Source organism: Sorex fumeus, unplaced genomic scaffold, assembly GCF_029834395.1.
Source record: "Sorex fumeus unplaced genomic scaffold, SorFum_2.1 ptg000101l, whole genome shotgun sequence".
Taxonomy (NCBI): domain Eukaryota; kingdom Metazoa; phylum Chordata; class Mammalia; order Eulipotyphla; family Soricidae; genus Sorex; species Sorex fumeus.
This window is the reverse complement of record NW_026606158.1, coordinates 749,817-764,042: the sequence shown is the minus strand read 5'-3', so window position 1 is coordinate 764,042 and position 14,226 is coordinate 749,817.

Here is a 14,226-nt window from a genome sequence, read left to right as displayed (position 1 = left end):
GACGCTGGTGACTTTTCATGGACTCTTTCATTTTGGTGTTATCTTTTTCCCTATTGCTATGAAGGACTCAAAATCTAGGTGGATGCTTTAAGTTATAACTCACTTCTGTTCTTTCCTAGGAATTTATTATAAAAAATATAAACAAGAATTATGCTTATCATTTGGGGCTGTCAGGATTGAAGAATGGTCACTGGGAATGGGTTAATGAGACACCATACAATAAAAATGTCACGTAGGTATTAAATTGTGTAAGGGAAACCTAAGTCCTGCAGAATGTAGGGACTTTCAGGTGCTCTAACTAGCAGCTTTCAGCATCAAGTCACTCCTCATGTTGAGATCTCGAACCAGGTACACATAACTGCTGCATTCAGAGATGTTCGTTCCAATCAGAGCAAATAGAACATTAGGAACGAGTCCATTTCTCATGAACATTGTCTTCATGAGATTCAGCTGCAGTCTGACCTTTCCACACTCACAGTTGAAATCGGCCAGCATTTGTGTCCCTTGGCTAATGTGTGGTGTTATTAGAACGATGTAATCAGTGAAGTAGAGGTGGTGTAGTTGCCTACCATCTATCTTCACTCCCATTTCTTCCCATTCCAGTTGTTGCATGACATTCCTGAGGGTGGCACTGAAGAGTTTCAGTGAGATGGTATTACCCTGCCAAACCCCTCTCTTTATGTCAATGATCACTTTCTTGTAGAATGGTGAGATCCTGGTGGTAAATCCATAATATGGCTCACAGAGGATCATGATATACTGAGTTTGAATGCCCAAGCACAAAGATTTATAAGTCTATAACTGTACCTCATGGTTTTTCACTAATAAAAAAATAAAAAATGTTTTTGTGCTTGGGTTTCAATTATACAATGATCAAATACCTCCACCAGTGCCCATTTCTCACCACCACTGATCCCAGTATCCCTCCCACCCCCAATCTCCCCCAGCTCACCCTGCCTCTGTGGCAGGGCATTCCCCCTTGTTCTCTCTCTCTTCTTTTGGGTACTGTGTTTTGCAAGAGAGGCATTGAGTGGCAATCATGTTTGGGCTATAGACTACGTTTAGCATGCTTCTCCCACCCTGGGAGGGTCCTCACAACACCCTTTATTTGGTGTTCCCTTCTCTATCTGAGCTCCCTTTTACCCTAGCATGTGTGGCTGGTCCCCAAGCAATGGAGTAAAATTCCTGGTACTAATCTCGGCCATTCTTGGGTGTTAGTCTCCTATTTGTTACTTTATGTTCCCCAGATGAATGCAATCTTTCTATGTCTGTCCCTTTCTTTCTGAGTCATTTCACTTAACATGTACTTTCCATGTAGTACCACTGGTTCACACCATATTTGAAGCACATCAAATGCACTGCACTGTCCTCCCATTGTTCATCTATTTGCTAAATCAGGCCCAGTAACATCTCCATTGTAAGACTTGTTGTTACTGTGTTATGGCATATCGAATATGTCATGGGGAGTTTGCCAGGCTTTGCCGTGCGAGCAAGATACTCTCGGTAGCTTGCCGGGCTCTCTGAGAGGGTGGAGGAATCAACATATGGTGCGGTAATTATTGAAAAAAGGGGTAGAAAGTGTCTTATGTTGTATTGGTCCTGAAAGCAGCCTGGAGCATGGGCAGCAGTTGGGTAGTGGAGGCTGGTCAATGAGAAATTTATCTGGCACCGGCAGGGTGGGTCTTATGGGTGTGACCCCTGGGTCGCTAGAGATTGGGGGAAGCAGGCAGAGGATCTCTGTTTCTGGGTCCTGTTGAGCCTGGAGTCCAAGGTCACAAAGTTTCGCCTTACCGGGTTCTGTGGGACTTCACTCATAATATCCTATGCGTGTGAAATTTATATATTCAAGACAATGAAATTCCTGTCAAGAAAAATCATAGCCATCATTAAAATATACGCCCTGCCATAAAGCAATAAGCTAGATTCTGAAGTCCTAACGTATCTTGTATTTATGTATGTGGAAAAAACCTCATAGGCCAGAGCCATAGTATAGTCGGTAGGGTACTTACATTGCATGTGTTATCCCTTGTCCCCTGGATCTATCCCTAGCAATCCATATGCCCCCTCAAACAATTTTGGGGTAATTCCTGAGTGAAGAGTCAGGAGTAACCCCTGAGCAATGGTGGGTGTGACCTAAAAGGCAAAACACAAAAAAATCCAACTCTTAGATCCTTTAGTACAGTATATTAAGTTAATACCTTAGACTCATATGAGCTATGTGAAACGTATAGGGATAGACTCTAGTTTGATTTTTTTAGATTAAGAACAGAATAATATACAATGATCTTAGATAACAGTAGTAGAATCAGAGATATTTATTCTAAGAAATGTAATTTTATTTATTTTTAAAAATTATTGTTTTCCCCTTAAACAATATATAAACACTGGAATATACAAAGTGGTTCATGATGATTTGTTTTACAGGCACTCACTATTTCAGCACCAGTCCCACCATCGTATACTTTCCCTCCACCATTGTCCCCAACTTCTCCAACCACCCCTTCAGCCTCATAGCAGGCCCTTAATAATTTATTTTATATTGCTTGTTATCAATAGTTTGCTAACATAATGATCATAAAATATTTCCCTAAAAGAAAGCTAGTGAAGATTGTTGTATCTCACCATGGAGCCATTAAGTTCTTGTATAAGAGATTACTAAGATGTTGATACAAGTTAAGCCTTCGTTTTATATTTTTAGTCGAGATTGGTTGCCTTCTACATTACATGCCATCCAATCTGGTATGCTACTTCTGGTAGCATATCAGTTTATAGAGTTTGAGATGTTGCGCTGTTGCAAAGGCTTCAGGAAGTCTAAACTTTTGAATGGGGAGATACAGCTGGAGGAGTTAAACTTTTAACTGGGTGGCAGCTTTGGAGCCTGTGTGTGTGACTTCTGGGGCCTTGGAAGTACAGGGGAGTTAGGGGAGGTAGCCCATAGCCAAATATGTAAAATCATAGATATTTCAGTTGCAAAATCTGCATAGCTGAATTCTTCTTCTTCTTCTTCTTCTTCTTCTTCTTCTTCTTCTTCTTCTTCTTCTTCTTCTTCTTCTTCTTCTTCTTCTTCTTCTTCTTCTTCTTCTTCTTCTTCTCCTTCTCCTTCTCCTTCTCCTTCTTCTTTTCCTCCTCCTCCTCCTTCTCCCCCCCTCCTCCTCCCCCCCCTCCTCCTCCTTGAATCACCATGAGATACAGCTACAAAACTTTCATTTTGATTTTCAGTCATACAATAGTTGAACACTCATTACTCCACCACTGCACATTTTCCATCACCAATGTCTCCAGTATCCCCACCTCACCTCCATCCCCAAACTTCCCCTGCCTCTTTGGGCAGACAATTTCCCCCATACTCTCTCACTACTTTTGTGCATACCTAAGCTTTTCCTGTGGATTCATTTCTGGGTGAGGCTCGTCCTGAGCAGTGGAGTCTGGCCAGGAGCATGGTGGCGGATGTGGAGTGTGCTGCTGAAGTTCTGAGTGGGCGCTAGGTTCACCCAGCCCTCTCTGGGGTGCCCTTGATGACTCAGTCTTTTGCAGGGTCTAGAAGCATCAAATCAAAGATATTTTAAACAAGTGTCACACTCCAAAAGTATCACTGTCATCACTGTCATCCCATTGTTCATAGATTTACTTGAGTGGGCACCTGTAACGTCCTGAGTTCTTCCCAGTCCTGAGATTTTAGAAACCTTTTCTTACTCATCTTTCCTAATGATTGGACGCTCATCCAGGGTCAGAGGAATGAGACCTGTTATAGTTACTGTTTTTGTAACTATATTGAATAAACCACGGGGAACTTGCCAGGCTCTGCCCGTGCAGGCAGAATACTCTTGGTAGCTTGCCGGGCTTTCCAAGAGGCTATCTATCTATCTATCTATCTATCTATCTATCTATCTATCTATATTTCTCTCTATGATTTGTTGTCTACTCTCTGAACCCCATCAAACATTATGTGGTGATTATAGAAAATGGGTAGGAAGTGTCTTATGATGTTTCTGGAGAGTGGTTTGGAGCATGGCAGTGGTTGTGTAGTGGAGGTTGGATGCCAGGGTTGGGTCCTTTGGGGCGCGGAGGGCTCTCACCTGCCCCCCTCTGGGGGAAAACAGCCTGAAGCGGAGTTCCAAAAATAGTACAGAAAGAAGCCCACACCATCCATATGACCCAGATAAATTTTTTGATCGATAAAGAGAGCCTATGCAATCAGGGCACAAGCATGGACTGAGAGAGGCAGGTCTGCAGGGAGGGTGTCTGACACAAGGGGATGGGGCAGCTCTGGGGGTTGGCAGCCCTGTTTTCAGGGGAAATGCCAGCAACAGATGGATAGGCCATGTGCGAGGAGTGGGAAAGCATTAATTTGTGTGTTTCTGACCTGACCTCCATGACGTTCTATGGTAGCCCTTAGTTTCACTGTCTCTTTTCAAAGACAGCTTGAGAAACATACTTACCCTGTTCTCTTTTTTTAGGTTCTGGCACCCAGGCGAACCCAATAAAGTCAATTATCATTGTGTTGTGTTAGATTTTGATTTCCAATCCTTCCGCTGGGGCTGGAGTAATATCCGTTGTTACTCATCTCAGTATTCAATTTGTGAGATTTTGAAGATCTACTTATGAATGGAACATTCTCCATGATCCTGTGGTAGAGTTGTCCTTGTTCATTACAGTGAGAGTAATTTGCTTTTGTGCATCTCTTATAAGCGATCAACAAAGAAGCTCTCAGCAGTCTACAACTTATGACGAATCAGTGTACCTATTTCTTCATTTTTTTTCATTTAAAAAACCAACAAGCTTTGAATATTTTCCAGTGAAGACACCATATCGAAGAACCTTTTCATCGACAAGTAGAGGGAACCTGAGTGTCCCAATTTTTGTCCAGTTGCTCAGGGGTTAGCTGTGATTACATTATGTGGCTCCTTATCTCCAAATGCTCTCTTTATGGATTGATCAACTATTGATTATTTCTGAGTTAGATAGGTCATTCTGAACTTAAATCACATTATGAAATATTTGAAAAATGATACACATTAATGGAGAAAAACTGTAGCTTTGATGCAGTACATTCTATATTTAATCATTTTTTGGTTGATGAACAGACTAATATTTCTCAGGTATTTTGATATTTTTAAAGCATATGCTATTTTTAAATATCAGTTCTGAAGACTGAGATAAAATGAAAATCTTTTCTGGGGTGGAATAGGGGCTTCTGGGATTGGTTGACCTTACCATGAGGGTCCCAGAATAGGCAGGAAAATCCAAGGAAGACTTTTAAAACCAGAACCCTTTCTTCTTATCCCTAGGCACCAGAACTTTTTTTGGGGGACTGGGGGGTGGTGGCAATAAAGTTATTATTAGTACATTTCTTTTTCCTTCTTATTTTATTAAACAGTGAGATATGCAGTTACTTATAGTTGAGTTTCAGACATACATTATAGCATCACTGATCCCCCCACCAGTGCCTACTTCCCTCCATCCTCCACCAGTATTCCCAGGTTCCCTCTCATACTCTCTCCCCGCTCCCCGAAGACTGTCCTCTTGTCAGGTACCATTCTAAATTTGGTTGTGGAAGTCTTGATTTCAGTGTGGTTGATCGTGTGGTTTGCATATTTGGCTCTATCATTCTTTCTTTTTTTTCCTTCTTGGGTCACCCCCAATATCACAGGGGTTCCTCCTGGCTCATACCCTCAGGAATTACTCCTAATGGTCCTTGGGGGATCATATGCTATGTTGTGAATGGAACCTGGGTCGGCTGAGTGCAAGGCAAACACCCTTCCAGCTGTGCTATCACTTCATTCCTGGATCTATCATTCTGTACCTCCACCTTTGTACCTTAATCCCCCGATCTGGACCCTTTTCTTTCTCCCCTCTAGTCTTTTTCCTCTCTGTACTCTGGGCCGAAGGTTGATATTGGCTCTTCCCCTTTAAAACATTGCATTTATATGTGATATTGAGAATAACCAGATAAAGAACGTTTATAATTTAATTGTCTCTCTCCTCCAGATCACCTCGTAAGAACCTGGTGCTCAGGCTGTGGCCTGGGTATTGAACCAGAAAGCTATAAAGTTCTTTTGAGAACCAGTGTTTGCTACCAAGGCACTCTGGGTATTCCCACTCAAGAGTTTTCCTCGTATCAAGGAGAAATAAACCTGATTTCATGTGCCTCAGCCCTGTCCTTTGATTCTGCTCCCATGGATGGACAAGAGCCCAGAATCATGAGGCTTTCTTGGCAATAATTTTTGGTCTCTGTGTCATACTTGTTCTGTGTGGAATTCTGGTCAAATGGTATATTTACATTTTCATTTTAGTAAAGTTCTTACAATATGCTTCGGAGAGCCCGGCAAGCTACCGAGAGTATTCGATATGCCAGACACAGTAACAACAAAGTCTCCAATGGAGACGTTACTGGGCCCGCTCGAGCAAATCGACGATCAACGGGAGGGCCTTACAATATGCTACAATATAAAATAGCATATTTGATAGAGTGGGGCCCCTGTCCATTGCATACACAGGGACAGAGACATTAGAAGTGAAGGAATAGAAGTTTATTGGGGTGCTTTCCTGGATGGACTCTACATTGGTCCCTGGAGTGGTTGGGTTAGAGCTTGACCTGGAGAGACTAGTCAGGCTTTAAAATGTCTTGTGGGGGGAAAAGGTGCAAACATGGTGGAATGTGTTAGACCTGGCCTTCTGTTATCTGTAGGGGTCCTGTTGTGAGGAAGCATGGAATGCAGTCTCGTAGCTTTCTAGGTGGGTTATAAATCCTGTCCTCTAGCTGGGTGGGGGGTGATTTTTCGATTCTGGGAATGTTGTTATGTCAGTTCCAGTCATCCTGTGGCCATAGCAAAACTCACAATATTTATAGTAAAATCTATAAATATTGTCTATTATGTTCATTGTAATTAATCACGATGAATCTCTCTCTCACTGTGGTTATCCCGTGGACTTGTTGAGGCTATGTGCTTGATGCAACCAAGTAATCGCACTTGTCACCCTCTTTTTAAATTCATCTTAAGACTAGTCATTTTTATACATATCTAAATATGTCCATGGTATGAAGGATTTGCCAGTTTACTTTCAAGAAAGAAATTTGCATTCTCTGGTAATAAGGAACTGATTTACAATAATTGTAGGGAACTATGATTTCAGCAAAATTGGGGTGGAATAAAGAAAGATGAAAAACCTTGGGAGTAATTTCTTTTTGGAAAAGTAGAGTTTAGCATGAAAGGCAGTGTAGTAGAGATAGTGATATTTGTCAATCACACAACTCTCTTTCCTCTAGTTGCTTTTTATAAATCTGGGTCAGAGGCTGTTTCCTTTCATTTTCTCTAGAGTCAGTATCAAATTCTGTTCATATAACTGACTATGTGAACTTTGTGTTTAAATGTGATATGTGGTGGTATGGTACCACCAACAGGTCAACCTGTACCTGCAGGGTGAGTGTATCAGCAGCTTGATGGTGCCTTCAGGTTTCCTGACACTCTAAAAATTGATGCTGTGCCGTTGGCCAGAACTTAGCAACTTGGAACCAAGTTTACCAAGAAATTAAACAGCCAAAAGTTAGGTATGGGGGAGACACATCCACAAACCACGTCTGCCACAGCTATACAAGCTCATTTATTGGCCTCATTTCAGAGACACATTGGTCATCTCGAAAGAGATCAAAATCCACAGTTAATCTCAGACCTGTGCATGGATGAACAGATCTGGGTAAATTGGGGGGAGGTGGTTGGCCTGATGGACCCCCTCAAGCAGATCTCCTAGCAGCCACTTGATTCCACAATCCAAAATTGCTGCCATACCCCTGATGACCCCTGCCATACCCCTGATGATGACTCCACCTTCTTAGATTGGATCTCACCAAGATATAATCTCTTGATAATTTTGGTATGTGAGTTTTGTGACTGAAATCTCCAGACTTTCCCAGAGTTGGGGTGGGTACCGCTCCTCATTTCCCAGTACTCCTGGAAGCACTGGCAGTCACTCCCATGAACCAACTCTGGTGTCACCTTTTAAGCTCTACTACTAGCCTTATTTCAGAGACCTATATATAAATCTTGAAAGAGATCAAAGGCCTCAGTTAAGCTCGGACTCATGCATGACTGAACAGACAGGGGTAAATTGGAGGGAGGCGGGGTGGCCTGTGCCCGCCCAAGAAGGGGCCCCAGCAGCCACTTGCTTCCACAATGCAAAATCTCTGCCATACCCCCGGCCTGACTCCATGTCTCAGGATGAACCTCACCAAGCTGTTGAAAATTCGGATATGTGGGTTTTGTGACTGAAATCTCCAAGCTTTCTTGGAGTCAGCATGGGTTACCTCCCCCTGCCTCCCTGTATTTTTCGGAATCCTTGGCAGCCACATCCACATCCCAAATCTTCCACCCATTTGAAAAGCTACTTCAACCTTACCATCTCCATAGAAATACTGAATGCCCTGAATAAACACCAAGACCTTTTATTGCCTGTATTGCAAAACCAAATTTCACACCAAAAAAGGAGAGAAAGAGCAAGAAGGAAACTACCTCTCATAGAGGGAGGTGGGGGTAGGGGTTGTGGGGTTTGGGATGGTGATGGGAAAATGGGGGACATTGGTGGTGGGAGATGTGTACTGGTGGAGGGATGAATGCTGGATCATTGTATGACTGAAACCTAATTTTGAACAACTTTTTAAAATGGTCTATCTCACGGATATCCAATTATATTTTTAAAAAAAAGTAGTGTGGAGTTCATGCCCAATTCAATCAGCTAATTCAATGACTAAATATATAGCAGTTCTTCTACATAAAAACAATATTAAAAAATAAAAATAAAATAAAGGTGATATTTAAGTGAAGATATATCTTTAGAATTCCAATCAACAGACAGAACTTTAAAAAATAACATAGCTCTTTATATTTATTTTAAAAATTTTACTTTTTTTGGCTCTTGGTGTCACACTTATCGACGCTCAGGGATTATTCCTGGCTCTGGACTCAGGATTTACTCCTGGCAGTGGTCAGGGGATTATATTGGATTCCTGGGACCGACCTGGGTCAGTCGAGTGCCAGGCAAATGCCCTACCTGGTGTCTTATTGCTCTGTCCCAAATAGTCTCTTTTAAATACAAATTAGAAATCTTTTTATTCCTGTGGAAAAGAGAGCATAATTATATTGAAAATAATATGCTTTATTATGAATAGTAACAAAATGTCCTTAGGGTATTTCATATGTGTAAAATGAAAGATTCTTCATTATTCTCATAGCTTCATATGACAACGATTTCTTTTTGAAAAATTAATTTTATTTTATTAAAATATTTATAAATTGAATCACTCTGAGATAGGCCATTACAAAGTTGTTCATGATGGGGTTTCAGTCATACAGTGTTCCAACACCCATCCATCCACCGGTGTACACTTCCCAGCTAATACTTGTTTTTAAACACTAAATTCAGAGGTGGCTTTTTGTTCTGTAATAAAGAACTCAAATACATTAGAGTTGAACCACAATTCTACCCAAAAAAGAAGCTATTCAATCAACTGCTATCTCTGAATATATCAATAACAATTTAAATGAAAGTGTAATAGTGTTACCACAGTGAATAAAGTGCAGAATGTTTCATTTCAATTGATTGAATTTAATTATATTTTTTACATAGCAGATACTTTTTTTAAATTTTTTTAAATTTTTTTATTTATCTATATTTCTTTCTTTTTTTTTTATTAGTGAAACACCATGAGGTACAGTTGTAGATTTACAATTTTTTGTGCTTGGGTTTGATTATACAATGATCAGATACCCATCCCTCCACCAGTGCCCATTTTCCACCACCATGGATAATACCCCCCCACCCCCATCCCCCCATCCCCCCCTGCCTCTGTGGCAGGGCAATCCCTTGTGTTCTCTCTCTCCTTTTGGGTGTTGTGGTCTGCAAAAGAGGCATTGAGTGGCAAACATGTTCAGTCCATAGTCCACTTTCGACATGCATCTCCCCTCCCTCCTGGGAGGGTCCTCCAAACACCCTTTATTTGGTGTTCCCTTCTCTATCTGAGCTGCCCTTTCCTCTAGAATGCCCAACTGGCCACTAAGCTATGTAGTAATCCTCCTGGTGCTGATCTCAGCTATTCTTGGGTATTAATCTCATATTTTGTTACTTTATATCCCCCAGATGAATGCAATCTTTCTATGTCTATCCCTCTCTTTCTGACTCATTTCGCTTAGCATGATACTTTCCATGTTGTACCACTTGTATGTAAATTTCATGACTTCATCTTTTCTAACAGCTACATAGTACTCCATTGTGTAGATGTACCAAAGTTTCTTTAACCAGTCATCTGTTCTTGGGCATTCAGGTTTCTTCCAGTTTCTGGCTATTGTAAAGAGTGCTGCAATGAACAAACAAGTGCAGATGTCACTTCGACTATACATTTTTGCCTCTCTGGGATATATTCCAAGGAGTGGTATTGCTGGGTCAAATGGGAGCTCAATTTCTAATTTTTTGAGAATCGTCCATACTGTTTTCCAGAAGGGCTGAACCAGTCGACATTCCCACCAACAGTGAAGGAGTGTCCCTTTCTCGCCACATCCGCGCCAGCATCGGTTGCTTTTGTTCTTTTGAATGTGGGCCAGTCTCTGAGGTGTGAGATGGTATCTCATTGTGGTTTTGATCTGCATCTCCCTGATGATTAATGATGTAGAGCATTTTCTCATGTGCTTTTTTGCCATTCGGATTTCTTCTTTGAGAAAGTTTCTGTTCATTTCATTGCCCCATTTTTGGATGGGGTTGGATGTTTTCTTCTTGTGGAGTTTAACCAGTATTTTGTATATCCTTGATATCAACCCCTTGTCAGATGTGTATTCGGCGAATATCCTTTCCCATTCTGTAGACTGTCTTTGTATTTTGGTCACTGTTTCTTTGGAGGTGCAGAAGCTTCTTAGTTTAAGATAGTCCCATTTATCTATCTCTGTTTTCACTTGCTTGGCCAGTGGCGTGGCATCTTTGAAGATACCATTAGCTTCAATGTCATGGAGGGTTTTGCCAACTTTGTCTTCAATCTACCTTATGGTTTCTGGTCTGATGTTGAGGTCTTTAATCCATTTTGATCTTACTTTTGTACACGGTGTTAGGCAGAGTTCTGAGCCCATTTTTTTGCATGTAGCCGTCCAGTGATGCCAGCACAATTTGTTAAAGAGGCTTTCCTTACTCCACTTCACATTACTTGCACCTTTATCAAAGATTAGATGATCATATGATTGAGGGGAGATGTCAGTGTATTCAACCCTGTTCCATTGGTCTGCAGTTCTGCCTTTGTTCCAGTACCATGCTGTTTTAATTATTACTGCTTTGTAGTAGAGTTTGAAGTTAGGGAGGTTGATTCCTCCCATTTTCTTTTTCCCAAGAATTGCTTTAGCTATTCGTGGGGGCTTATTGTTCCATATAAATTTCAGGAGTGTTTGCTCCATTTCTTTGAAGAATGTCATGGGTATCCTTATAGGGATTGCATTGAATTTATACAATGCTTTCGGTAGTCTTGCCATTTTGACAATGTTAAGTCTCCCGACCCATGAGCAGGGGATATCTTTCCATTTCCTCATGTCCTCTTTTATTTTCTGAAGTAGCGTTTTGTAGTTTTCTTTGTACAGGTCCTTTACTTCCTTAGTTAAGCTGATTCCTAGGTACTTGATTTTCTGGGGCACAGTTGTGAATGGGATTTTTTTTTCATGTTGACATAGCAGATACTTTATGGTAAATTTTCTATGTTAAATAGCATGCATTTAAAATTTTTTAAAAAGAAGTATTCCCAAATTACTCTTCAAATGACTCCAGTTAAAAGTTCTGCTTAATCACCTGCTACAGAGGCAGCCAGGGGATGGGAGGTGGGGGGGTGATGAGAGGGAACCTGGGAACACTGGTGCTGAGAAATATACACTGGTGAAGGGATGGGTGTTGGAATACTTTATGACTGAAATCCAATCATGAATAGCTTTTCAAGGGTCAATCTCACAGTGATTCAATTAAACAATTGAAATAAAGGTATAAAGGTAAAGGCCCTCCCATTGATCGTCGATTTGCTCAAGCGGGCCCAGTAACTTCTCCATTGGAGACTTTGTTGTTACTGTGTCTGGCATATCGAATACGTCACGGGGAGCTTGCCAGGCTCTGCCGTGCGGGCGAGATACTCTCAGTAGCTTGCCGGGCTCTCCGAGAGGGGCGGAGGAATCGAACTCGGATCGGCCATGTTGGCTGCGTGCAAGGCAAATGCCCTACCGCTGTGCTTTCACTCCAGCCCAAACAATTGAAATAAAATAAAATAAACAAAAAAATAGTTCTGCTTAGCAGGGCCAGACAGACCTAAGAGTGGTTAACGTTACCTGCCTTACATGCAATTAGACTAATTTTTAAAATAAAATATCAGATTTATTGAAGTACTAAGATTTACAACACTATATATAATTTTGAGGCATACATTATTTAAACACGCCTCCCATCACAGAATACCTTCTTCTCTTCATCAGTATTCCTTGGGCTGCTTGCAGCCTCCCTTTTACCCAGTGAATAGTTTTATGGACAAAATCTTCATTCTGATGATTTTGGTCCTTTGTTTTTCCCTTAGTATTTCTTTCTATCCCACATGAAAGAAAGTATTTTACAAGTATAAATACTTGTAAAAGTATTTATTGTTTTTGCTTTTGTTTATAGTCACAATTGGACTATAATCACTATTGGTAACATCTGGCTCTGCACTAAGGAATTAGTCCTGGCAGTTTTGGGGGAGCATAAGTGACGCAGGGGATGGAACCCTGGTCAGCTGTGTGCAAGGCAAGTGTCCTATCTACTGTACTACTGCTCTGGCACCAGATGTAAGTTTCTTCTAGTCACATAAAGGACTGAGAAACAAGAAAAGGCAGAAAACGTGAAAAGAATCTTTGTGTTGGATTGGAATTAGAGATATTATTATAGAACCATTGTTGAATTTTCAACACCCTATTGAATTTTCAATATAATATAAAATTAAAGGAGGTGCTTGTGTGTGTATGTGTGTTTGTGTGTGTGGGTGTGTTCGATGCAAGGGAGAAAAAATAAGTGATGGAGTTGAACAATAAACATTTGGGAAGAGTTAAATCTAGGGTGTTCTCTAGAAAGATTCTTCAAGGAGGATTTACATTGTTGATGAAACATTGTTGATGTTTCCTGCTGGTCCAGGAGTAAAACACTCCCATGTAGCTTTTAATTTATCTCCTTCTCCATTCTGAGATTTTTCTTTTATCAGTGACTACTTCCAGCTGTGTTTGGTTGTTGCGGTTGTCTGTGCTGGGGCACCCAGTGGTTCCAGATATAAAACCTGGGCATCCTGCTTGCAAAGCATGCCCTTAGCCCATGGACTATCTTTCCAGTCCTTCTTCTCCATTCTGATGGCATTACATTTTTCTAAACAAAAGTAACATCTACATCTGCATAATTTTCTGTTGTGGAGTGGGGGTGGGGGAGGCTGGAGGTGAGAGAAGAGAAATTTAGAGTTGCCTCTTCCTCTAATTTCTGATAGAGAATGCCAACTATGGGAGATGGTGGACATGTCTATGGCTAGGGTTAGGGTTAGCTTTAGAATTACAAAGTAAGAGAAGATTTATGACAAAGTTAATAAACAACTCCAAAGGGAAAGGGGCCCCAAGGAGCAGTGTCAAGAACCTCTGATCTCATGACGGCACTCATTCGTGGAATATAAAGTAACCCAATAGGAGACTAACACCTAAGGACACTAGAGATACTTGCCAGTAGGATCGAACCACAGCTTTGAAGACGGCCTCACATGCTGGGAGAAAAGGCAGCTGTGATAGAGAAGGGAACACTAAGTAAATGATGGTTGGAAGGATCGCTCAGGATGTAGATGTGTGCTGAAAGTAGACTATAGACCAAACATGTTGGCCTCTTAGTACCCGCATTGCAAGCCATAATACCCAAAAGGAGAGAGAGATAAAGAGAGAGAGAAAGACAGAGACAGACAGAGACAGAGTCAGAGGGAGATAGAGAGAGTAAGAGGGAAGTTCCTGCCACAGAGGCAGGGGTGGGAAGGAATGGGGATGGGAGGAATACTGGGAGCATGGGTAGTGGAGAATGGGCTCTGGTGGAAGCATGAGTGTTCTGTCATTGTATGATGGGATAGAACCGCCATCTCCTTCTTGCAAAATTCTACTTCACAGAGCGGGGAGAAAGGGCTGCAAAGTTTAAGAAGAGAACTCCAAGAATGACCACCAACTGGGAGCT